At 42.5% G+C, this 27,153-nt stretch overlaps 1 protein-coding gene and 1 long non-coding RNA gene across 2 annotated transcripts in view; both read right to left on the bottom strand.

Annotated features, from left to right (window-relative positions):
* Nucleotides 1-27,153, bottom strand: part of MAML2 (mastermind like transcriptional coactivator 2) — a 213,852-nt gene that overhangs the window by 108,664 nt on the left and 78,035 nt on the right. The gene's annotated exons all lie outside the window — the stretch shown is intronic.
* Nucleotides 9,636-25,440, bottom strand: LOC146444955 (uncharacterized). The gene is made up of 4 exons (XR_014853128.1): nucleotides 25,116-25,440; nucleotides 14,160-14,304; nucleotides 10,638-13,432; nucleotides 9,636-10,584 (listed from the first exon to the last, which is right to left on the bottom strand). It is a non-coding gene; the product is annotated as an uncharacterized LOC146444955 (long non-coding RNA).

Here is a 27,153-nt window from a genome sequence, read left to right as displayed (position 1 = left end):
GGTTCCTGTCTTTCTTCAAAAGAAAAAAGGGAGACAGACCAAAACACCCAAGGGCTAATGTTGCTTGGAAAGAAAGATGGAGCTGTAATCAAGCTGACTCTAGCAGCATGGAGAGCTGCATCACTGCCTCTGTTTTCTACACAGACAGAAAAGGTCAGATTTCTAGCTTCTAATCAGTAGCTAGTAAGCAGCCTCAGGATTTAGTCTTGGCATCATTTCTGGAAAAGGTTAAGAAGTCAAAGTTTATTATTGTGACATTCTCAAATAATTAACTTATGAATGAGACATGATTTTTTATCAAGTGTAAACTTAAAAGGCATCTTCTTGTACACTCAGCAATCTGTAGTCATAGAGAAGTCTGGGAAATAGTTTCCACTGCTTTGGTGTATCAATCAAGACCATGAGAAAATAAGGAAACAGAAAGAGGCACGGTCTCTCCTGGTACCTGAAGAAATAACAGAGCAATGGGAAATGGTAGCAGCAAAAGATAGATCTCTCTCCAGAAGGTGGAGACAGTTTGCAGGTGCCCTTTTTTGTTGAAGAAGGCAGTGGAGCAGGCTCTGGGAAGAAATTATTCCACTTTAAAGGGCAAAACTGGTGAATAACACTTCAAACCTCTCATCCTAAGTGAGTGTAACTTTGGTTCATATTTAGGCGAGCTAACTAAGTTAGCTCTGCGATGGAGCAAGAACACCAGACATGGTAGTAGCTCTTAGCTCAGATAGCAGCAAAGAAAGCAGTGGCTGTAAGAGGGATTTGGTATGAGATAGGCTGCATTGCTTATATGTTGTTGCTTTGAGTCCTCTTAGAAACCCTAGAAGCTCCCTCTGCATTTCTAGGAACAATTTGGAAGTGTAACTCTGACCATGCTGATATCTAGTATTTCACCAAAGCTAGTATTTCCTCTTTGTTTTAATAGCATAGCTTGAGATTCAGGCTATGTTAGCAACTTCTGTATGTGTTCCTGCTGCGTCCTGCATGCATCTTATCTACAGCAGAATTCAGCTGCTGAGCTTGGGGTAAATAAGGTTTGAATGTGTCTTCATAAGCCTCTTTCACCCACAACTATCTGGCACAATGATGACAAGGAGGTCTTTAATCATTACTTCTGGTTGCTGTCATTGCTGTAGTCAGTGACTCAAATTTTCTCCTAGGTGAAACCTGACAGCAAAGCAAGTTGGAGAATGATTTTTGTGTGGAAAACAGTAGGGGGGCATAGAGTAAGGTTGTGTATCACATAACATTAAATCATCTCCTGGTGGCAGACAGTGACTCTGTCTCATGTAATAACGGTCTCTTTGGTCTTAAATCTCAATGAAGCAGTCAGCTGTGCTGACAGAAAAAGCAAAAAACCAAGAGGGCAGGTGGGGCAAAGCAAAAGTTCCTCTGATTGCCTGAAAATTAAGCCCATGTTTCACAAAGGCAACACGAACAGTTAACACACAAGCATCTTTTCCTTCTCCCTGTTGCTCTTGACCTGGTAGCCAAAAAACACAGAGCACATGTGGCGAATTTGATCTCTAGATAACTGCACTCAGTAGAATTGTAACAGTGCATTAGCATGAAAAATAACATACTGCACAGCTGCGTGAAAGTGGATCTGGTGCTTGTCACATGTATTTTAATAGAAGATGCCTAGAAGGTGATCTCAGAACAAACATGTCACAAAGCAAAAGACAGAAAGGAGAAAAAACACCCCTAAATCTCTGTATGTTCTTAAAGGGGTTTTGATATACAAAGTTTAGGTTTACAAGGGTTGAAATAAAATTGTTTTGAGGTAGAAAGCTCTGTAGTAATTTTTATACAGTGAACCTCAGGCACCAAGGGCTTTGGCAGATGGGCTCTGGTGAACCTTGCCGGGATGGTGCAAGAGAAGCATCTTGCTGGCACCCCATCCCTTCCCTCTGCCAGCTGATGGAGGGGAATGTGGGCCAGTGCCTTGGCCCCCTACCTCACTGTCTGCTATTGTGAGCTGAGCTTACCTTTCTCAGGGTACTGGGGACAAGAGTGGGACAACACCCTCCCTTCTGCAGAGTCAGCTCCCAGGCAGGACAACCTCCCCAGGGCAGTGGAGTGGATGGCTGAGGCAGCAACAGCTTATCATCCTAGCAAGGTTCACCACAGATTAATACCCTTAGAGAAACAAACCCACTGGACTACCTTGGTTTGGACCAGATTTTGGCTGCAACCTTAAATGTGCTTCATTTTCTGTGAGTCCGTAATCAGAACCATCTATGTATGAGCTTTTTATTCCAAATTCTTGCAAAATGATTCCTCCCTTGTAAAAGACAGAAGGATGGTAGTTACATGTAAACAATAAATATTGCTATGGCTGCTTATCTTTGCAAGATTCCAAACCTAACCTCCTCCAAGGTCTTCCCAGCGAATATTTTAGAGCTGTATCTTCCCCACAAAACCTTGCATTCCTCAACTGTTTATTGTCCATGTGCTGATAACCTTGACAGTCCATTTTTACAAGGTCTCAGCTAAAACTTTGAAGGAGGTTGGCAATCTGTGTTAGCTTTCCAAAACTGTTGTCTTCCACACTCATCCATTTTCCAGCATAACAAATCACTGACTCTTTAAAAATCCCTTGTCATTAGCATTTTGGCATGTTTCACTTCAAGAAGACAAGCCAAGAAAACTCAGTGATGATGTTATTAAGCTAGACAGGGAGCACCTGAGGATTTCAGCTCCTCTGCAGTATTAGGAGAGATTTTATTTTATTGAATGCCATGAGTGTATTAGGATGAATATCTCTGTTAGCATCCTAGAAAGCTCCCTTAACTACCAGACAAAGGCTTTATCTGGCAACTTTAACTCAAGCCCCAATAAATATATTTCAGGGATAGAAAACTAAGCGTAAATGACAGATTTAGCTCAGGGGAGTTATGGTCAGGCCTGAACTGCACTGACAGAGCTCTGCTGGGAAGCCTGAATGCTGCCTGCATATAGCCAATATAATAAGCCCTGTGACCTTCTCAGTTCTGAGCATTTGACAAGCGGATGAAAGTACTGCATGAAAAGCAAATCTCTAAAAGCAAAATCCAGTACTCTCTTCTTGGAGTGCACATGACCAGGTACTTCTATTTTGTGGGATAGCAGGCACCCCAGATGGTTTCTCTCAGGGATGCACACCCAGACACTGGGCTGATGGGTGATCTCTTTAAAAGAGAAACAAAAAAGGGGGCAATAGCCACCGTACTGAGGTCATTTAGACTACTTTGCCACTTCTGAAAGATCCTGATCATCTCCCTTGCTTAGGGAGACAGAGGGGAGAGGAGTTTCTCCCAAGATGCAGGGGTCACTTAGAGAGGACGAGAAGGGTACATGCTCCCAACGCCCAAACGCTTCTTATTTCCAACAGGGAGAGGCTGCAGCCACCATACATTCCATGAGGAGAGCAAAAAGACCTCTGGAGCAGTGTTTGCAAGGGTGGCTGAGGAATCAGCAAGAGCAGATATGGGGGAAGGAAGGAGCCAGCATCCCGTGACTGTACCTAGAGTTGCCCCCCTTTGGGGAGGTCTAGGCCCCCGTCAGACTCTCAACATGATTAGGGCTGTCACACTGGCTGCGTGAGAGCCAGAGGCACTGAGCAGAGCATAAGTCCTGCCAAACCTCTGCCCCTCCAGGGCACAAAGCCTCTGAAAGCTGGGCTGAGCCCACACGTCAGAGGGGAAAGGCCCCATCCTGCGTTGTGTGGAGAGGAGCTGGGCAGCCTCGGGCAGGATTTCGCTCTTTGGACTTTCATGAGGGATTTAGAAGCAAAGTCTACACTTTTCAAAATGCTCCAGGAGCTGAAGCTGGGCTGTGGGGCTGGCTGGGATTCATGGCCTCAGATAGCCCAGGAGAGGTGGTTCTGTCAGTTCTGCTGGTGAAGTGGGGGAATGAAAGGGGAGAAGGCAGTGAGTCCACCACATTCCAGCAGAATCATGTCGAAATCAAAGCTTCTTTTTGAAGCTGCTTTGCTTTGCTGAGTCAGCAAATTCCAACAGAAAAGCACCATTTCCTGTGTTTTCTTCTGACCCGGCCTGGTGCTGAGCTCCCTCACCCAAGATGAAAGTCCCACATGGATCTTGGAGCCAGAATTATAGCGCAGCAAACCCAACCAGTAGTGAGTCTGGAAAGAAGAGGGCATGGGCATTGTGCAAAGACTTGTCAAGCAGGTAAACCAAAGAGAAGAGATGAGTGGTACTGCTGGAAAATCAGAAAACTGCAAGCCTTGCTCCTGGCTCACATGCTCATCCCTTCCTTACACACGGAACACAGCTAATGCCAATGACCACCACCAGTCGCCCAAGTGAGCAAAAGTCATGATTAAAGAACTGCAAAGTTTTATTCCATGCATGGCCATGAGTGTGGCTGTGCAGCAAGATCCCACACTGCTGAACATTAAAATCACGGAAGCCTCTGTGGAAGGAAGTGGAAGGACCAATTCCCCCAGCCCTTGAGGAAACTCACAGCCGTACAACACCAGAGCACCTATGTGTGGGGCAGATCCCACAGCTTGGACTCTTACTGCAAACACAAACAGGATATCTTAGCTTCCAAAAATGAACCTCAACTAACTGCAAAGAAACAGTTTTGTAAGTTAGAGCCGTTGTATCATTGCCTTGTCTCCCCTTCATTTAAGTGTATTTGTTTTCAGAAGGCAGCAGGGAATCCTTGCTAAATGTGTGTGTGATGATCAGCATGCTGGGAGTGAGCTCATTTGGAAATCAGGGGTGATTTCAAAATCAGGCTTCACAATCTGCAGTACTACTGATGAAGGACAAGGTATGGGAGAAGGGGTCAGATCTGTGTTTGCTGAACATGCCAACTAAAGCTATGTTTGCTGAAGAGATCCAGGGCTCTAGCTGAAGCCTGAACTCAGATCTGCTAAAGTTCATCCTGCTCCAGTTAATGGAGGAAGAGGTTGGGAGCCCAGCAAGAGCAGGTCTAGCTGCCTGCACAAAGTTGGACAAGTCCCTGTGTTGTACCTGTACTTTCGGAAATTTGCCATCCCAACAAACAAACACCTGAAGCCCAGCCCTGAAGACTTTACTTAGGCATGGAATTCCTCACAGCTCAGCAGCAAGCAAATTCAGGGGCAAAACATTGCAGAAGCAGCTCATGCAGTATTAAGTGGCATCTACATTTACACAGCTATCATGTAGCTGAGTAACAAATAATTTAATTTCAGAATGGATGCAAAAACTGTTTGCTCCTGGAAAACGCAGACTCATATCAAGGTGCAGAATACCACATTGACTTCTAGAGGAAAAAATCATGCCCTTCTGACCATTTATCCCCCATCACAAACCATATGAGCAGGCAGGGCCAGCCCCAAGGAGATGCTGTTTTTTCTGGTTCTTTCTCCCATCAGGGAACACTGCCCATCTCTACATGTAGGGGTCGCCTGCTCAGCTGCTTCAGCCCTCACTGCTGCAAGTTAAATTTTACTGCATCCAATGCAGAGCTCACCAAAGCCATCACACAAAATCTCATTAAGCTCAGCTCAGTTTATCTTACAAACGAGGAACTGACTGTGGAGACATTCAGATCCCTCAGATAGCATAAATCAGCCCCTGACTCAAGCGAGCTGGAGGTTTGGCTCCCAGATTTTTATGAAGCTAAATATAAAAGGCAGTGGAGCCAGGGTAAGAATTGGGTGAAGGATGGCCTGGTACCATTGCCTTACCAACACTGGCACTGGCAAGCTGCTGCTGACCACCAGGCTGCTCACCAGTGTGACCATGCAGATGGACACGTCTGCTGGGACCAACAGCAGGGCTGCTCAGCTCAAGGAATCGGCATGGACATTGTTCTTCAATGGCTTCATCACCCCGCAGGTTATCAGAGGGCTCCCCCAGCCACCTGCATGGTCCCTGCTCCTGTGTTCAGATATCACTTTCCTGCCACAGCCAGAAATAGTTTACATTTAAATTACATGGGAATGCAAAAACTTCTGAGACAAAATAGAGAATAAGTGCAAGACAACACTCAGCTCCACAGTCAAGTGTCATTCCAGCTGCTTCTCACTCATGGTAGTTTAAATTTGGGCTGCATTTTAAAGCTATTCTGTAATTAGTTATAAATTTGAAAGTGACCCGGAAAAATGGAGAAGTTAATCTCTTTGCTTAGAATGTGGGAGAGGGATATCAAGTTCTGGGATTTTCACGTTTTCTTTTTTTCTTGTCACCTTATTTAATTCAAAAGTGATAGCTTTAAAACACAGTGATGAAAAAGTTACGCTGTTCTGGTGTCTTCTAAAATAAATTTCACATGAAATACAGTATGTGTTAAAGGCATTTGGATTCCCAGGGAATGTGGGTATACATTTCACTTGTCCTGTTACAACTTCCTATGAATTTACTCAGCTGGCTTCAATAAAAAAAAAAAAAAAAGGAGAGAAAAAAAAAGGAAAAAGAAAGGAAAAATCTGTGGGAATCTTTCTGTGTGTACATTACAAAGCTACTAGGCCTTTACACTGATAATTTAAAACCAGCTAAGCACATGTGCACAGATGGGAAAATCTGAGTAATTTGGTTTCATGTGCTTTCCAGCTTGATGTAGATTTGGATGCTGAGCCCTGCCTGAATGCTGAACTCCCAAGTACCTCTGCAGGGCTGACAGACCCTCTCCAGGGACTTAGCATGGCTCTTGCAGAAGATAAATCCAGGCTATGCAACAGTCTTGTGGCAGGACCTTTCTAGGTAAGGAACCCATAGGTTAAATGCTGCTGCTAACATTTATTTCCTTGAAAGGGCCCAGCCAATGCCTAGTGGAGGTGCTCAGCTGAGCTATTTCTCCAGCAGTGCCCGCCAGCAGCATTTTGCTCCTGCTTTCAGATGAGTTTTCCAGTGAGGGAGCTGTCGGTGCTTGCTGTGATGGGAGCATCCCTACTCGCTGTGTGCTGGGAGGAAGTCAGCTCATGTGCAAGGGGAGCAAGGCCCCTCTTGTGAGACCCAGCCAAGCAGCCTGGGCTTAACATTATGAAAGCTACGGAGTGCTGGAGGAGCTAAGGTCCCATTTGTAAAAGGACCTTTCAGCTTTGACTCATAACTCTGATAATTTGTGCAGGGGTAATTGAATACAGCCAGCTGTCTGCAGAGCCCGAGTCAACAGCTGTGGCTCTGGAGCAGCACTGGTGTGCCTGCCCTACAACCAGCCCCTGCTCCTTGCTCAGTGCAGGGTGTTCACCCACCCTGGACTTCATTTGACACTAATATAAGGGCAGGGAGCTGGTGGTGCTGCTGAACAGTCCAGGCTGGGTTTAACCTGAATGTCTGAATGGGTGACCATTCCCAGCTTTGCTGCTCTCCAACCATTTCTGGTCGGTCAGACAGGTGTCTGTGTCAGGCACATAGCATCAGGCTTCAAAAAGGTCTGGGAATCTGCAATTGAAAATAGGCAACTGCACCCTAAGATGTGCTTTATTCTTCTAGCCTGGAGTGGACTGGCTCCATCAGACTGGGTCTTTACAAAAGCTCCATGCCAGCTGGCACCTAGAACTCCTTGGCGTCAACAACATTTGACTAAAGACCTCTTAAATCCTAACAGCTCTCTACACCTTTAGGAAATTAAGCCTGACTGCAGATGTAGACTGGAGGAGGTTAAATCTCGTGGAAGGGGGTTCCAGTTGGCTGTGGAGCCGATGTGGCCAGGACACACCAAATTCTCTGGCTGGTGGCAGGCGGGATGCTGCGGTTAGCATCACGTTGACTGGCAGCTGGCTCTTCGCTCCTAATAAGGAGGTGCAGCTGGGCTAATTGGAGGCAGCTTTCAGCCCTGAACAATGCTGGAACGCGCTCACGGTAGCGGCTGTGAGACAGCACCACTGCTCTGCCCCACATCACACTCTGGGTGGGACAGAGGGACATTAACATTCATGGTAGGAAAAGTGGTCAGCCGATTACCTGACTGCGTGACAGGCGTTTCTGTGGCAGCTGCCACCTTGCCAGCATGCTGAGGAGCACAGACCTCCATGGATGAACCTGGGAGGTAGTTATGCTGTAAGCCAACAGACTGAGTGTCTTGTCTTGGCAGCAGCCTCATATGGAAAACTACAACACACAGCATCCTGGCAGTATGCTGGCAACATTCTTCAATGACCTCTAGTAGTGTGTTTGCAATGGGTGAAAGCACATCTGTAAAATGCACTGCCTCTGGTTCTGTGCTGTAGTCCAAAACAAGCTATTGAGCAGCTGGAGCTCTTGAAGGATTGCATAACCAGGTATAAGTTCTCCTTTAATAATTCTTCAGGCCTTAAAAAACTATTTATAGATCTCCCATTTACCAAATGTATGATTTCACTGCATAGCATAGCTTCCATTTGGTTGCATTACCATTCTCAGCTAGACATCTACAGCTGCTTTACAGTTCTAAATCCTCATGGAGAAACTCATCTAAGCTTGAGCAGTGAGGCAGGTCATTGCACTTCCTCTGATATTTTTTGCAACATTCATGAATTCTCTATTCTTTTCAGCATTGCGCTCAATTTTGGGAGTGTAAGAAACCGAGATCCTCTTGGCCGTGCTTTTGGAAGTGGCACCACTGCCTCTTGAAAAAAATTAGAAATTAACTTGTGAGCCTCAATTACATTTTCTAACATCTTAGTGAGTTATGTGCAAGGCTTATGCTGGCTTTTTAAACTAAGTAGTGTGTACATTAGGAAGAAGACCTCATAATGCACAAAACAAATGACTTCCAAATCTTTAGAGCTGCTTATTTCTATGAGGAAGCTTCTTCTCCCTTTGTAAACATTGGAACTACTCAACAGAATAGCAAAATCCTTTCTCTCAAAAAACATAATATAAAGAAGTTCCAAAGAATATTTAATGTCCATAAAGGACTTTTCTGGAAAAAAGAAAAAAATGCCTTTTTCAGCCCTGTTTAACATCTTATGTAAATAATAGGAATTGGTCTTTCATTCATCTCTGGCTTTCTGAGCTCTTTACAGTGTTTTAGCTGTTATGTGCTGAATTGAAAACATAGGCTCTGACCAGAGGCTGGGTGGTGTCACTTGTCTGGCTGCAGATGTCACAGCAGGGGCCGTATTTTCACTACATTACCACAAACAACACAGTTCAAACTGCATTTAATTAGTGGGTACCAAATACTGCTGCCCGCCTTCTCTTAAAAGCCCAGAAAATAACCACGGGTAAGCGTTTCACCAAACAGCACTGGATGAATTTGAGCTTTCATAAGCCACATTGTCTGGTCCCTCTAAACCCCCTGCACCAAAATCTGGGCCAGCTGCATACCCTTCCCCGGTGCTGGGTAAGAGCTGGGGCAGCCAGGCTGAAAGTGATAGGCATGAATCTACCAGCTCTCTCCACAGTTTTGTCTTTTCTAGCTCTGACAGGCAGCTCGTCCTCCCCCCATGGTGTGAGAGAATGAAGAAGTTACAGTGGCAACCTCCACATATTTGATGTTCCCTTCTTTCCCAGACACCATGTGCTGCCTTGCAGCCCCCACATATCTCCAGCCTCCCACAGGAACCTGTCCATGTTAAATTGGGAGTATGCCTGTGGCCTGCAAAATGCCACCAATGGTTATGGTGACCTGAAGCTTGGCGGAGCAGAGAGCAATGCTAAGCCCTCATGCTGCCCATGTTAAGTCCCTCCCTCAAGTGCAACGAGTGGTGAAACCACCAGCTGAACAGCCAGCACAGGGCCATGGATTACTTTTGAAAGGTGACATCTCTAACCCATGAAACCATCTCCTTACCCCACACATGGAGGAAGCTGTGGGCAGGACAGGATATGTGAACAGACAGGGTTATACACAAAGGGCAATAAGTGGATAGAAAGGAAGGTGTTTTTCAGCTTGGGAAGAGAGGACGGGGGGATATGTCTACCAAAAATGTCAGCAAATGGAGCTGAGGAAGGCAGGATGGGCCATCATTTCTAGAATGCTGGGGTTTGATAACACAGATAGTGCTAGAGCACAAAGGCTGTTAAGCTTTAAGATGTATTTTCATTTAGGTAAAATCTAAAAGCAGCAGAGAGCATTCTCTCTGGGGCTTGACAACTGCTGAAGCCTCATCCAGTCACTACAGGCTAAAACTTCTGGAGCTGTTTGTGAAGACCTGTGTGAGCACCTCCTTCTGCAGCAGCTTCCCTGGCATGTTCCTCTTTGGGAAGCTCAGCCTTCCTGATCCACTCCTCCAGCCATGTCCTCCAAATCTTCTTCCCATCTCTACTGGCTCTCACAAACAAAAGACAAGCTGTATCCAAAAGACAAGCTCTCACCTCAAGAGACTTCTTCCCAATGCCAGACTTCCAGTTTGGATCACCAAAACCTTGGCCCATGATAAGTAGGAGCAGGAGTCCTTAAAATAATTATCACAGAACTCACACAACCCAAAAGCAATTTTCATGGGATCCTATTGAAGAACAGACACAACTGAAGATGTGTCCTCTGTTTCCTGAGCACACAGCTAGTGGTTTCCTGAAAAGGAGACTGTTCAATCCCAAGATTACTGCCACAGCAGGGCTGAGGAAAGTCCAAGAACTCTAAGAAAAAAGAACTGTGGAAGCTGGCAGAGGGTGCTGCAGGGTTTTTGGGTAAATCTGAAATTTCACTGTAACCACAAGAGGACTGAATCCTCCTCTGAACACCTTCTCATCAGAATACAAAGATATTTCAAATACCTCCATGAAGGGAAATTAAGTAACTTTATATATTCCTAATCAGTACCTGCTTTCATGATAGTGCTAAATGAAAAAGGTGTGAGGTTTCCAAATGACAACACCGCAATGGTAACTTGGCTGTATGTACTGCCCAAAAACAATGTATGTAGCACTACTGAGAACAGTACCTGCTCATGGTATAATATCGACATATGCTTCATAAAAATCAGTTGAGAATCTGCCTCCCAGGGCTGTTGCAAGCCTTAATATAACCCTTGAAAAGCCTTGGAGGAAAGAGGCTTCAGAGTGTTTTTAAGGCATTAGACATAAAAGTGGGGGAAAAAACCCCAAAACTACCAAGTGTGCAAATCAACCAAATAATAGTCAAGTCATCACCTAAAGATTTTCATTTGGAGGTGAAACTATTTGGATTTGTATCTGTCATGCATGTGCAAGACAAATAACACTATGCATGCATGCTGTCCCTTCAGGGAATTATTAAATCTCAAAACACCTTACGGTGTTCATGGTCAGTGCTGCAGAAATGGTATTACAAACTGCCACAGCAAAGAGATGTGTCAGTGACCTTCATGAGAAACAAGACTAAGGAACAGTGCACAATGTGGATTTGGTTATTCAGTTAATCTGGCTGCAATTCACCAATTTTTTGCCCCCAAGTAAGAAACATGTAACTATTTTTAGGTCAAACATTAACAACTGGAGCTACCTTATATTACGGATGGGAAGACAACAGATCAGTTTTTAAACAGAGAAAATAAGAAACTCATGTTTCAGTCACATTGTGACTCAAAGCCAAGAAAAGCCAAAAAATTCAAAGATATTGGCTAACTCCCACAGAACTGCTTGAAAAGCCAACTTTTAGCCCCAAGTGAATTTCTTCAGCGAGTTTTAAGTCCCTAAACTTGGCTTTTAAATGTTACTTGCTGACACAGACTTAATCACAATGCTGCAAAAGCTGTATGTACATAACATTAATAATAATATTTTTAAACTTAATGTTTCCAGTGTTCAGAACTTTTCAGAACTCCCATGGATACTGGCATCTGAAATAAAATATTTAGGGAAGAGCAATTTAACTTGGAAATGGTGACTAAAGGTACTATATGCAGCACTGGTTCTGTCTGAATATTGAATTTTAAAAAACCCAAAGGTCAAAATACACAGAGTAAGGATGCAGTTCTGATGAGAGGAGAATAAATATTTGTCCATTTGCAGTGCTGCCAGTTAAATGTGAGTGCTCAGAGCAAGGACTGTGTACCATGACGCTTGGGGTCTTTGTCTCACACAGGTCTGTTCTTAGTGCTGGAAATGATTATAAGATTCTCTGAAACTCCTGCTTGAAGGGTCCTAGGTGCAAAGCATTATTGGGGTAGACTGATATTTAAAAAAAGTTAAAGAGATTTCTCCCAAACAAGGAGATTGCTAGGCCAGGATTTTCTTCTTATCTGAATAGGACTGAAAAACCTGTGCTCTATTACCTCAATACTTTCCCACTCCGGGATTTGCATGGTCATACAACCAGGGAGAGACTTTGCACCCCAGAGCTGATAAATTTTTGAGCACTCTCAGAGTCCTGGGACTTTACTGGAGTCTTGCTTCCCAAATACTTCTCAAAATGAAGCTTCTTTTTAATTGTCCTACAGCATTTCTCATGCCAAAAACATCTGGGAAAGGCAAGAGCTGACAAAAACGCACCAACTTTTTTTTTTTTTTCACTCTCTCACACATTGTTTGAAAGAGGTTTAAAGCTAAAATAAACTTCTCTGAAGCAATGTGCAGTTCACAGACAATGGCAACAGCTGCAGATAGCAGAAGTTCATTCCTGTTTATTATATTCATTAAAACTGAAGGGAGAACTGTGGCAGCACCAACTTAATGGTCATCTGAACATAATTATTGAGAAAGCATTGTTCTTTGGAAAGATGCAAAGTGTCAGATGGAACTTCACACCCTTGTCATAAAACCCCCACTTATTTCCTACCATTAATTGGATAAAATGGGCATTGTAGGATTGGAGGTGGAGGGAAATGGGTTAATGAGCGTGTGTAGGAGGCAAATGACACTGGAAACTCGGTGTCTACAGAGAGTGGGCAGAGGAAACAAAATCAGATGTGAGCAAATTTCTGGAAGGGAATCCAGTCGACAAAACTCATGAGACAGCACTTTGTGTTCCTATCATCCTTGAACAGTATGAAAAGCAAAACTCTGGCCAGTTTGCACATGTGTTTCAAACAACGAGTCAAGAGAGAAACAAAAGTGAGTCGTGAATCAAGGGACTGCATCGAGAGGCACAAAGCAAGCTCCTTTTGGAATCCAGCCACATCCTTGCATCCTACAACATGCACCGTGCAGGAGTTCACATGGTGCCTTTTGGTACCATGAAATTCCCTCCATCTCTCTGAAAGCCGGGGCAATTCCTCTCCATAAGCCCCAGTGAGTCCCCTCAGTGTCCACTGTCAGTCTGTGTTTTCTTTAGTTGCCTTTCTCCCTTCCAAATCAACGTTCACTGCCTTTTATTGGTTGTCTGATGCTAAAGGTGGAGGGAGCTCTCATTGCAACCCATAAGCAGCTTGATGCCAAGAACACCATGTGGGTTGAACTCCACACCCCTCCTCAAGCAGGCAGTGGGTGGATTTGCTCTTCAGGCTCTTTTGGGTCAGTGTGTGAGCTCCTGTGTCTGTGCCTGAAAGCTGGGCATCCCTCCATGGGCAGGCATGGATGGTAAATAATTCTTTAGTCTATGGGCCACCTCTCAGCTCTTCCATCAGTCAGTCAGTGCTCTTCAGTGGACAGATCTGTGGGGCAGCAGTGTGGGAATGCATGACCAGAGCAAGTGCAACAGCATTGCTCTGTACAGACCACCACATCCCATGGTTCAGGATTCCTGTGTGAGCCATGATGTCCATCCATGGCCTCACCCACCCAACCGCAGATCTGCAGCATGTTACATGCCAGAGCATTGCATGGGACTCCAAGTTCAACCAGGAATTCCACTCCCTTCTCAGCCAGGACCCCCACTGATTCTTGTGAATGTTTTATGCTTCAGAGAAGGAACTGTTGAACAGTTCCTGGACTGTAAAACTTATTTTCCTTAGCTGCTAAAGAAAAAATGGCTTTCAGACTTCAGCTGGCCAACACCAACTCCCATTCCATAGCTATTCCCAATGTTCACTGCCACATAACAGCAAAAGCAAATTATCGTATCCTTTGGAAAAATACATTCTACCTTTCAGCAGAAAGAACAGTGATTCTTTAACAAAATGTACCCCTTTTTCTGAGACCGATCTTCCTTTGTGCTCTGTTTTTTCCTGTGAGTACCAGAGACTTTTTTGCTTGTTTGGGTTGGGGGGTGGGGGAGTAGTTGGGTTTTTTGTTTGTTTTTTGGTTGGTTGTTTTTTTGTTGCATTTACTCCTGATAGCCCCCATGCACACCAATTGGTGCATCTAAGTCAAGGACATCCAAAAATCATTTCTTGAGCCTGGTCTCCCAGTGGAATGATGTTTGTATGACTGTGTGCTCACCTGCCTGACCAACTGTCTTCTCATCCCTTCCAGGAGTTTTAGAATACTTGGCTAATTTCACCTTAGTGGGAGGCTGGCATCCCAGAGGTCACAGCTGAAGCTCTAGGGGGACTTCCAAGTCCCTGGGATGACATCATGGCCCCTTCTGACAATGCACAGAGATAAAACCTAGGCATGCACTCTACTGCTGATCCCCTGGTTTCACTGCTTGCATAAGCTGGCCCCAGAGAGGTACCCCATCACATGGCTAGAGACTGCAGGACTGCAGGTTGGCTCCTCAGGTGCTTTAGGAAATCTGACCAAATATAACTTTTGCATCTGCCATTGCTTTGGTTTTATTTCATCTGTCAGTTCAGATAAAATTCTGCTTGCTCAAGCAATCTGAGGGAGGAGAATACATTCCTCCATTCAGCTGGATTTACAGGGAGCCTTGCCATCATCACTACTCTTGGCCTTCTCACTAGATCTCAGGAAGTCGTTATATGTTCTACAAGTAATTAACTGTGCTACAAATGCTGGGTGACTCCTAATTCCTTGCTGCCTTTGCTTACTGCGTTGGGTGTTGACAGTACTTGGAGCAAGAGACCCACACTTCGAGTGTAAAACTAAACCAAGAGCTCTGGTTAAGGTTCAGATTTTAGGAAATTATAGACTACAGTCCAAAACTTTGTGCTTTGAGCTGCTCTGTAGTCTGTGTTTCACAGCACTGGGGAATAAGAGTTCATTCGCCATAATTCTTTCATACATGACAAAGTGGGAAATTCACCCCTCAGTCCTTCTGAAAGCACACTCTGTGCTCCACATGCCAATTAGTGCTTCTGAAGGCTGTTATAATGCTGGAAAATTGCCAGCCAGACTCAGAGAAGGGCATCACCTATACTACAATCTCAAAGTGAACAAAGCTTGCTAAAGTAGCTCCATACCTGTCTTCCCAGTCAAATGCTGTTCTCAGATTATGTATTATGGTTTCCATCAAAATTAATGCAAGTTTTTCAGTGGCATCCAAAAATCTCTCAATGGCATTGTGAAAAGCAGAAATTTATGTTTGTTTTACACCACTTAAACCATCTCACTCACAAGCTGGATTGTGTGCAGAGCTGAATGGGAGCTTACCACCAAAAGAAGAAGTGAGCTCAAAAAGCGAACAGACGATTTCACAGAGGACTGACCTGGTGGTGCCCACAGGTGACTACACTACCTTAGTCACTACCTACTACTGTAGTCACTACCTTGGTGACTACAGCAAACTGGCAATGTTCACCAAGGGAATGATTATATAATTTCCTGCACTCTGCTCTAAATATTCACTCCTGGTCATTACTAGACACAGGGACCAGGTTAGATGGTCTTTGCCTGCTACCTTGCAGAGTATCATTGTATGCAGGATGTTGTTGCAGTTCAGATGAGTTCATGACTTCTTACAAGAAAAAAAACCTCAAAGAAAAATCTGAAATTAGGGCTCACTTTCAGCAAATGTAGTGAGGGGAATGTACTCCAAAGTATTGTCTGAATTCCCCCAATATACTTCCTCAAAATAAGAGTTCTTTTTTCTGATTTTTTTTTTCAAATCACAGCCAACAGGCCTCTGAGTACTTCAAAAACTGATACAAAATTTTAATAATGTATTAATAAACTGAGTAAAGGAGATACAAAATTATTCAGTAACTCACACATTCCTTCTATTGACTTAACATGAAAAGAACTATATTTTAAAGAATAATTTCAAGAAGACTGTTATTTCGTTCTTGTTTTTAAAGGCAAATGTGTGGACTATTGGGGATTTTTCTACCTTTATAATTCATTTTATTCAGATAGTGTTGCTTTTTTAAATCCAATTTAAATAGTGTGCGCTTTTCTTTAAGAATAAACATGTTTATGTTACATTTAAAATCTTGAAATCTTTTCTGTGAGACTGAAGCAATCTATTTCTATAATTTAAATTAAAGACAAATAGCATTCAGGCAGTACATGCTGTTTTTGAAGTTTTAAGAAAGTAAAACAACTGGCTTCGGGGAAGTCACTTGCTGAGCACCTGGAACAAGAATTTACTGAAGTGATAAACCAGCACTTGACAGCTGCAACTTGTTCTGCAGGTGCAGAAAGCACTTCTTCCTCTCAGTTCCTTCAGCTTAGTTCAGTTCAGTAATTACTTCACTCAATGCTAAGACACCACTTGAGAAATAAAAAACCAGCAAACCAATTTTCTCTCTCCAGTCTAGGAATAAAAACTATATACAGGATGTTTTCACCCACATGTTCAAAACTGAAGGACAAGACAGCCTGAAATAATCTGTCCCATCCCATCCCTAAAAAAAAGTTTTCTATAATTTAATATATTAAGTAGTTTTTAAAAAATAGATTAGTTTTGACATACTTATTCTTGAATTATCCATCACATTCCCTCAATCACAGGAAACTAATTATGGTGTTCTAAATGTCTTTTTGTATTCTGAGTGTGCATGTGCCATTTGATACAAATTACCAGAAAAATGTCAATAATAAAAATGGCTTTATTTCATAGTGTTATCTCTTATACTTAGTATTGAAATCTCAATATATATGTGGTAAAGTATGCTATGGCTTCAATGTGTATGTATTATATATCCTCTAAATTGTTAAAACCCCCTCAACTTTAGTGTAAAATCCACTTTTAGCTTCAATGTATTTTAGCTGTTGTGAAACAATGACTTCTATTTTTTAAGGGGTTTTTTTAATAATTTTTCAAATTATACAAAGCAAACCAAGACTTAAAAAAGATTATTTAAATTAAAGGTTTTTACTTGCTGATTAAAAAACCAATTGTGACCAGTATTCGTTCTGTCTTACGCGTATACATTAAATTGGCAAAACTTTAGCTTATAAAAGAAGTCAAATTTCTAGTGCAGCCAGCAGATACATAAGACAAAATTTATAAAAAACCCCAACAACATGAGCTCAAAATTGTTATGTCTCTCTTTCTACCACTGGAAATGAAAGAAATCCTTGAAGGAATGAATTTAGGTTAATACTGGAAAACATATGACGAATAAAAATTATGGCGTTAATTCTATATTAAAGATTAAAAAATGAAAATGCTGAAGAGAGGAAAAGTTTTCAAATGCATTTGGGGAAGGCAGAGATCATGGGGTAAGGGGAAAAAAAGGTTTACATGACCTTTGCTTCTGTTGCATGGTATAATAGTCACCTCACAGAGGAAGAAGAAAAGGTGGGGATTTTAAAACTATTTCGCCACCAAAAAGTTTTATCATCTAGAAATATGTGCAATAGAATTTCAAGCTACTACATCTTTTCCTTTCACTGTTTCATAAATCACTTCGCTCTGATCTCACAAATACTTCTTGCTTCCTTACAACTTGCAGCACTTTTTTTTTCACTGCAGCTGCAAAATCTGTAACTCAAAAATCATCGAGGCGCTGCCCTTTGAGGGGAAAGGGGGAAGAGGGAGGGGGAATCCATTTGCTTTGAAGCCCTGTGCTCCAGAGGATGTCATCCTGGTTCCTTGCTGGCCTATCTCTTAAGCCTGTTAAAGGGTACTAAAAGAACTGTCAAAACTTCCAGCGCAGTGGAGCAGCACATACTCCAAATCCCATGAATGTAGCTGGTTTGGTGTGATAAAACAAGCTAGAAACAGAAATGCTCTTAGTTAAATTGAGCTGAGGTTGATGATGCTTCACATTGTCCCCCTGCCACAACCATACCACCCTTTCCTGCCAGCACTGGTGATAATAAATATGACTCTTGAATCACCTGATTTGACCTTCTGGTTTATTGTTGGCCAGATCTCCCTTCACTGACCCAAAAGATTTCAGTTCACTGGTGTCCTCAGGAGAGACCAGCAGGTGCCACAGGTGGAGGACAGAAGAAAGTCAGATGCTGCTGGTGGTGACTCATGAAATGACACCTTGCCTTGTGACTGCATGATTCAAAAAGCCACTTTTACCTTCTCAAGCGTGAGCATCAAGTCTTACTTGCATCCATCTCTCCACCTCTGCTATAATGTCACATACACTTCATGGCCACCAGTTTGCAAGGTGATCCCTATGGCACCCGAGAGCACACCCATCAAGCAGTCAGGTAAAACTCAGGGTTAGAAATAAAACACGTAATCAACAACAAGCAGTGCTTAGAAGTAAGATGAGAGAATCCACTACAAGGGAAGAGATCCACTGTGTAGGTTAAAAGTGGGAAAACATTCCCTCTTCCAAACACAGTACTCAGAACTGCCCAGTAATAATGTGGTAGAGGAAATGGAGGGGTAATGCAAGTATTCACATGGCAAGGGATAAAGTCCCCAAAGTTAGAAAGGTATAGACAAAACCAAAGACCAGAGGTAGCTGCAGCACAGCCAATTTGGGATTTTTTTTTCACTGGCCCCCTGGGATATATTTGCACAAAGATCAACTTTTGGTCATATTTTGCCTCCTTTTTCTGCTCAAAACATGAAACTGCAATGGCAGACAGAAATCAAATGCTTCATGGTGTGCTTTTAAATGCAAGATCCACCTCCAGTTTACAGAGTCAGGATTTAGTAGGTTTCTTTTGCTCCTCACACCTACCTATGGCATTTCCAAATTAGGTAACAGCAGACTATGCTAACAAGGGCCTGATTTTGCAGGTAAGGTGAAGACGCAGCACTACCCGTGTTACAGCACCCAGCATAGCATGATGACAAGTTCAGTGCACTTTGGGAAACCCAAGCCACAGTTTCTCATGGAATCAGCCTAGGAACTGGAGCAAAGTGCTGTGGGCTTTTGGAATAAATTCTTACTGCTGACAACACCAGCGTCCAGCCTCACTCAGGCATGCTCAGCAGAAGAGCGTGCAGATCCACTGAAAGCATGGGATCACCACTGCTCTTCTCTAGCAACACATAGGCTGCTTTCAGCCCCCATTAAAAAGTAAATGTTATCATAGACTCTCCATAGTATAGTGCCATGTTGTTCCTCCTCTTCTTGGAGGACATTTTAAGCAATAAAAGTGTGGTGCTCACTGAGTTAAAGCCAGCCAGCACACCTCCACCTAGATGAGCAGGCAGCAAGGTATCCTTGGGGATGTAGCAGGCCCCACCTCAGCACAGGGGGTTTGGGCTGTAAAGTGAAATCAAATTAGCTAATTAAGGAGGTTATTTGTATAATTTAATGGAAATTTAGAAGGCACCTCATCTTTCTGCAAAGCTGGAAATATGTTTGTAAAAGTGCCAGTGCCAATATCCCTACATTAGATAGCATCCTGGCCACAAATCAAAGGAATCCATGCATCCTCCACCCTTTTATAGGGGAAGCAGAAGTCTCTCGAAAGTGTAGTTAAGAGCTGTTGTGGGGAGGGAAGAAGGGTGGTTTTACCACTGATGTCACTACCAGCATAAGCCTTTTATGGTCATGACTTAGTAGTTGTCTCTCTGCTTCAAAATCAACAAAGAGCAGAGAAAAAAGGCTTGCTTCCTCCTTGGGAAATGGTGTACATTCAGGGAGGAAGCTGCCTTCCTGTTTTCTCCATAATTGCAACTTTGCATGGTTTTAGCAAGTTCCACAATTTTAAGCCTCTTCCATATGGAACATGTTCCTCTAAACATCTGGCTCCTTTTTTATTGCAGTGATAAAACAGATTTATTTTCTACAAACCATATATAATATTACTTTCTCAGTGTACAATCTACTGTGCCTTTAAAAGTAAAAAATAAGCAAAAAGATCAATAGTCTTACAATTTTTTTTTTCTTTTACTAGTACCAAATCCTTTTCTAAAGCAGACTTAAGGATTAATTCTGAATCTGGGAAGAAAGCAAGCCTGAACACCTACACTTAGTATCTCCAAGTTTCTTGATGCAGACCAATGATACAAACTCAAATCAAAAAAGAACTGTAGACAAAGTAAATTTCTTAGATCTGGGTCAGATTAGAACATGTGTCCCTTCCACTAGTCCTTAGCCTATACACATCATCTTGTAACTATCACTGGAAGAGAATAAAATGCTTTGATTAGCTTAGAAGTCATCTGTGTAATTTGGCCAAATGATATTAGAAAAGAATGGCTTTTGCAAAGAAAATTAAGAGGGATGTACAGTCAGGAGGAGTATTCTTTGATTATCTAATGGCAGATGAGCAGCAATGTCAAATATCAGTGGGCAAGGCACTCAAGCAATAAACCAGGAAAAAAAACCATTATGAATCAATAGATTGTCTTGGCTTCCCATTCCATTAGCTGTTATTTTTAGCTGTACCACATGCATGGCTAAGCAACAATGTCACACAATGCTCCTGTAGAAGTTTTAATCTTTTTCTCTCTTCAGTACTTCACCTGCTGCTGTCTGAAGTAACACATGGATTCACTGCATGTAACAAGCCTAAAAATGAGCTGCAAACAATATTGTGAAAGATCTGGCCAACACTTCATACAAGGATGTAGTCCAACAGTGGCTTCTTGTAGAGAGATGGGGAAAAAAAATGAGTCATTTTCTAGATGCTTTGACAAATACTGAAGTGAGCAAAGTCTGGCTTTATGCATCAAAAAATGGCAATGCTTTATTCCTCAGCTGGCAGCTTGATAACCATTTTCAGATTTACACTGCCTGCAAAGCCCACCTGTTCCTATGGGATGCAACCAACACAGGAAAAGTGACTAGGATTGGGTCATTTCCTTGGGAGAAGAACAGGGATGAGAAACAGTGATAAAAAGGAGGGTCCTGTGCCTCACCACAGCCTAAATGATGTCAATAAACCCAACCAGCTGTTCTTGCCATAGCTCACATGCCAGACCTGTTCCTGTGGTCAGGAGGACCAGCAGTGGTGTGGTCCTCACCAGCAAGACAGCCACACAGACCAGTGTGACACAGCATCCTAATGCCACCCTGTCAGACTGTGTAATGCAGCAGAATAATGTGAAAAGTAATTCACTTGAAGTAAATAACACCTCTTTCTTCTTAAATGGCATTTGCTACCTTCTCCATATAACTGTTTAATTTCAAAATATATATGTATATATAAAGACTGATTAAAAACCATTTGATATCCTCTTACTAAACACACCCATTTTCAAAATTACTGTAGAGGAAATTGGACATTTGGATCTGGTAGGTATAAATTACATTTGTTAATGCATGCCCATTATACTGACACTATTAATTGCTGCTGTAATCCACAGATCAGTATTCTGCATTTTCTGAAGAAAATTTGGTAGCCGTATTTTCACTAACTTGCACTTTATCTAATTTTCCTTTCTTAGTAAGATTGGTACTATTTACGTGTCTTTGAAAAGCTGCTGAAATTAATGTAGCCTCAAGTATTCTTCAACTGAGAATAACAAAGGGCTCTCAAGCCCTTCTCCTCTAGGAATCCCAATGCTTAAAAATGGATCAAATTCAAATCCACACTCCATTTTTGTGAGATCACCTCACAAGTGGATTTTGTGGGAAATAATTCCACTCTCCACTCTCGCAGTGACTCTCAAGCCCTTCTCCTCTAGGAATCCCGCGGCAGGGCAGCTCAGTTCGGTGTCCCAAAGACTCAGTTTATAAGCAGGTAGGGATGTTCAGCTCCTCCCCTCTGGGCGGGGCATCTCACAGTGGGATGAGGTAATTCCAGAGTCACTCCAGGAGACCTTGATTGCCCCCAGATGAGTGCTGAGTCATGCTAAAGATGAAAAACACTGCCCCACCTGTTCTTAACAGCTTGACAGCTTGTGGAGATGCTCATAGAATACATACTTTTTGGAAGGTCACACCTTCCATGTAACCTAAGACAGACATATTTTGTCTAAAATTTGAGTTCCATTTTGTATTTGCAATTAAGGGTCTAAAGCACATTTATGCCACTTACTAACAGTTTAGGAGGGAGACACGGAGATAAGAGTAACTGGTAGAAATAAATTTTTTCTCTCTCCCCTTAAAACAGATATAAGAACAGTGAAGCAAAGAAAGCTGTGTAGAAATTAGAGCCTTTCACACCATGTTGCCACTCCCCTTGCTACGGCAGACATAGAGTGTCAGGTACTGACCTGGGCTTAGCGGGCAGCAGCACAAAACCCCACACAGCACCCCACACCAATCTTCTAATGAATGATTAAAAATGACCAGGCTGTTGGATAGTAACACTATTTTTGAGCAGCATATGAGGAAAAACATTGTTAAAATATAATAAAAATTCTCTCCAAAGAGGAATTTGCAATGGAAAAGAAAAATCTGAGCAAGGTGGGGTTTCTAGGTCTATTGGTCCTAAAAAAACCCAAACAAACAAACAAAAAAAAAGAAAAAAAACCACAACACATTGCCTCTGTGCAGAAGGGGACAATGTGGGCCTTGCTGGGACACAGGGAGAAGCAACATTCAGTGTGGAGGAGGGATGTTCCAAAAAACCCTTGAAAAGGCTACAAAAAGAACAGCAATGGCGAGGCTTGTGTTTAGCTCTGTCATCTTACCTGCCTTTGCTGTTTCCTAGTTCTCTTTCCACAGCTGAAGAGCCCTGCAGATTCTACCAACATCTAGCACGGGACTGAACGACCATCCTTACCCTGAGACTGTAGTACTTCAGCCACTGGGGAGAGAAGCACATCCCAAGCACAATTCAAGCTACCTGAAGGCCAGGCCCAGCACTCTCTGAATGAAGTCTCTCTGACTGCATACATGGTCTAGAAAAGAAGCTGAGACAAATGGCCCAAGTTTCCAATCACTAAAAATGAAGTAAATACCTCCTTTCAGGGATGCTGAGGGGAAATCTGACTTCACTGAAGTTCACAGAGTTGCAGTGGACAGGAATTGCTTTCATCCCTACCTGAAGTTCCACACTTCATTACTGTGCAAGTGCAGTGCTTGACTTTAATTAAGGATATATTCTATGCTGTTGCAGGCAAAGACTGACTGTGTTTTTACCCATTTCTTTCCTTAGATGACCAAGGATTTTTATTCAAAGTGCCAAATCCTTCCTCAAATTAGCTGCTTGGGTGAGGAAAATACCCCAATTTTTTAAACACTCTAGGATTTTATGAATTTCTGTCCAGTAGTCACTACTATAAAAATACACCTATGGCATTTTCAATGGTGCTTCATAATCTTTTCTTCAAGGTTGCAATTTAGTTTTTGACAGGAGAAATCACATATTGTATCTTAAAATCCCACTCATGTATTCACAGATACAGTGAGATTCCAAATTATATCAGTCCACTGAATTAATAACTAACGTAAGTGTCTGCTGACTTTGTTGGAATGCATTGTAAATTCCTTCAATATCAGAAGCATCATGAATAAGCACAGCCCTAACCCTAGGAAAGTGCTGAAAATTCTGTGAAAGCAAATTGATTTTGTCTCTGCTCTGGAATAGGTCCCCAGTGCACCCATTAGTGCAGAAGCAAGCCTTGCCAAATAAGCACTAAATACCTCAAAGGGCCATCCATGATGTCCAGTCCAGCTTCCTCTGGTACTTGTTGGCACGGTGATTATGATCAAACTAGCCAATTTAACTCAAATTATACACAGCATGGAATAAGAACCTATGTTTATACAGATTTACTTGTTTGTAGAAGTGTTCCTGAGGTGAACAGGAAAATTTCCATGCGGAAGTTGGAGAGCACTGTGTTAAGAAATTCTGTTTCTCTGATTTGACAACTTTTATTTTTCCTTTCTGCCCAGATCACTGAGCTCATGACATACTTCTTACATCCATACCCAAAATTCTCACCTGTTCTTGCTACCATCATCCAGACTTTGCTACCAATTGTCAAATCACAAAGTACATATGGATGTCAAAGGAATCCCCCATTATCTTTTATTTTTGTGGGAAGCACCTCAGCTTTTACCCATGAGAAAGTCAACATACATCTCTGTTCTCCTCAGTATGTGGCAATAATGCAAATTGAGACATTGCTCATAAACAGAGAACTCTTTTGATGTGCATAGTTCATTTATGTCACCTACAAATGGGCAAAAATGTATAATCTGTGCTCCCTTATGTTATTCAGATGAGATGCAGAGTCTCTTTTTTTCTCCTGTTGCTTGTTTTTACCTTTGTAATGTGAAAAATGTCAAGCTAAGGCTGCCCTTGATTGTTCGAAATCTTTTAAGTTCTCGGGTGAACCAGCACTGCTTGCCTGTCTTGCAACTCCCATGGTTTGTCTTTCTCATGTTTAGTCAGACATGTCCCACAGTGAGCTGCCTGCAAGCAGATGACTGCTCCTGTATGCAATTCAGGTGGGGAAAGAGCTTGAGCATTGTCTGCATCCTCTCAGGTCCCAGAAGATTTGGTGTGCTCCTGTTCCCTTGTCTAGAAGAAAGCAATAACATGGTGACTGCCAACGTGTTTGCTGTGTCTTGTCTACAAATATTCACCAGTTCTGTAACAGAAAGCATTCAAACAAGAAGCTTTGCCAGGAATCAAACCCAGAGCAGCAAAACTGCTTCCAGAACTAGTTGTGGTAAGAGCAAGTAAAACCTTCATGGCTAAGTCCATGGTAAAGAAAAATCTCCTAAAACTGTAATATCGACATCTGATGATGCTAGCCCTGATAACACGTCATTTTGCATTTCCTGTTAGAAAAGTCATTGGAGGTGCAACTCTGCATGTACCTGAAAATGAAACAACCTCTTGTATGCTGCCAACCATAACCACCTGGCATTGCAAACTCGAAACAGAGAAAATGCAAGCTGTTAACATGAGACTTCTGCCTCAATAGTGTTAATGATTACAGTGAAATGGGTGTCAACAAGGGTAAAACAAAAGATTGTCTTCAATAGAACTAATAAAGATTCAATTCTGTCTGAACCATGCTTTTCTTCATGGAATATTATTTGTTAGAAATTCTGTTTTGGTTTTGTTTCCAGCCATAAAAGTCATTCACAAAGCATAGGGCATAAAATATTTTGATCAGAGCAGAAAACAAAACAAACACCACCAACAAAAAATAAACAGAAAAAAAATTTTCTGTAGGTTTTCACACATCACAGACAAAACAGGGTGCAGTATCCACTTTACCTTTTAACACCTCTTCATCCGTGTCAACACGATGGACACAAGGTTCCATATCCTGAATTCCCTCAAGCTTCAGGTTAGCCAAATGCAGACCCACAGCTTCAGGGGGTGGGCAGCTGGACCAACAGGGTCCCCATCTGAGCCACCTCTGTAGCTGGCTCCGGCCAAGCAGTCACAAAGCTGTGTCACCAACTGGCAATAATAACTTTTCACTCTGCATCAGGTGCTGTCTATCCTAGGTTGCAATACAGATGTATTCATTCCATTACTATCTCCACAAGCTGTTGGGCACTGGTTGTTATCTCCTGCTGTGACTCACCCCTGATAACTGTTCATGGGCTATCAAGAACCCACGGCATGACCAATGGAATTATCTCATCCTATTATTAGATGCTCCGCCCAGGAGGGAGGAGCCAAGCAATCCCACCTGGATATAACCTGGGCTTTTGAGCACCACAAACAGCCCCTCTCTGCTGGATTCCCAGGAGGAGGAGATTTTTGCAAGGTGAGTGGAGTGGAAACATCTTAAAAGTAAAGGCTAAGGGAAGTCTGGAGGGCAGTTAAAGTGCAACCTGCTGAAAAGTTATTTGTTGTCTCGGTTTTTTTCTTTCCCCTCAATCATTTCACTGGGTCATCTTCCTGGGAACAGACTGATATTTACCCATCCCATGAGAGTGGAGTTGGCAAACAGCCAAATGATACTAAGGGATAAGGTTTAAAGAACTCTACTCATAATCATCAAATGTGAGGAAAGAGTACATTTCTTTGGTGATGTGCATATTACATAATAGCTGAATTTCTTCAGATTAAATGGGGAAATGTGATAAATTGTCTGTGGGGAAACAAATTACAAGCTCAGAGAATGATTCCCCATCACAAAGTCCTACTGAAAAAGTCTGTGGCCATTAAGGCTGATGATACTGATAAACAAAATTATACTGTCAAATTAAAAATAATGTATGGAAAGTTTCAACCACCACATTTTCCATACTAGTTTCCCCTGACATTCTTATGGCTCCCAGATATCTCCCAGCATTGTTCCATGCTGTGCTGTGCAGATTCACCACCACAGATCACTACCAGCCTGGGTGCCAACACTACAATCTTCTGCAAGAGGAGAAAGCACTGTAGCTTTTTCCATCTCCTTACAAGCCATGCTTTGCTTTCTTCTCATCTGCTTACCAGGTATGTTAAACTGCTCTTAAAGCAAGGGTTTAGAAGGCATAAGACCTGAGTTCATTTTCTTGCTCTGTGCTAACTCACGTGCAACTTTATGGAGAACTGATACACTTGTGTCTCTATTAGGAAATTGAATACCATGGGGTCATTCTCTGTTGTTCACCACCATGCCACAAACCACATTCGATTCATTACACTCTTCTAACTTCCAAGCAGGGTCTGAATATACATTCAAATTGTCTGTTGGGGATGGTAAGCTCTGCCAGTGAAACACCTGAGTTGGTTTGAGACAGAAATCAACCATGGGTCATTTAAACAGGTGATCCCATTTGTACAGGCAATTATATCCCACTAGCTTGCCTCATGATTATGCCACCACTTTTTGTGGTGCTTGGTCTCTGGCTCTCTGCACTCCATCAATCAATGAAGGATCACATCAGCTCTGTCCCTATGACATGGAGTTAAGATGTGATAATGCATCATCTCTGTGTAACAGAAATTATCATGATCACAGGTAGGAAAGATTAATGTGAATATAATCCTATGAAAACCTGTATTCTTCCACTATGCCTCTGGTTTATTCTATTTTGTTATTCCAAAAATGGTCCTAATGGTAGTCAAGTGATATGAACTGACATCTCAGAGACTGGATGGGCTCTAACACGGACAGCATGCTAAGATGGATTAACACAGGCCTATTCATTTATCTGAAAAGGTGATGCTGCATCAGCTGTAATGCTCCCAGGACTCTACGAATTGCATTGCCTAGGTCTCCACTGAGAAAGAATGAGTTTAGATACTACAACAATGTATTCACAGTCCAGAGCTGGAGCCTACTGCATGGGTCAGTTGAGCCATGGTA

The sequence above is a fragment of the Lichenostomus cassidix genome, chromosome 1 (assembly GCF_008360975.1).
Source record: "Lichenostomus cassidix isolate B80296 chromosome 1, HeHo_3.0, whole genome shotgun sequence".
Taxonomy (NCBI): domain Eukaryota; kingdom Metazoa; phylum Chordata; class Aves; order Passeriformes; family Meliphagidae; genus Lichenostomus; species Lichenostomus cassidix.
The sequence above is the reverse complement of the archived record's forward strand: the minus strand, read 5'-3'. Positions and strand labels throughout refer to the sequence as shown.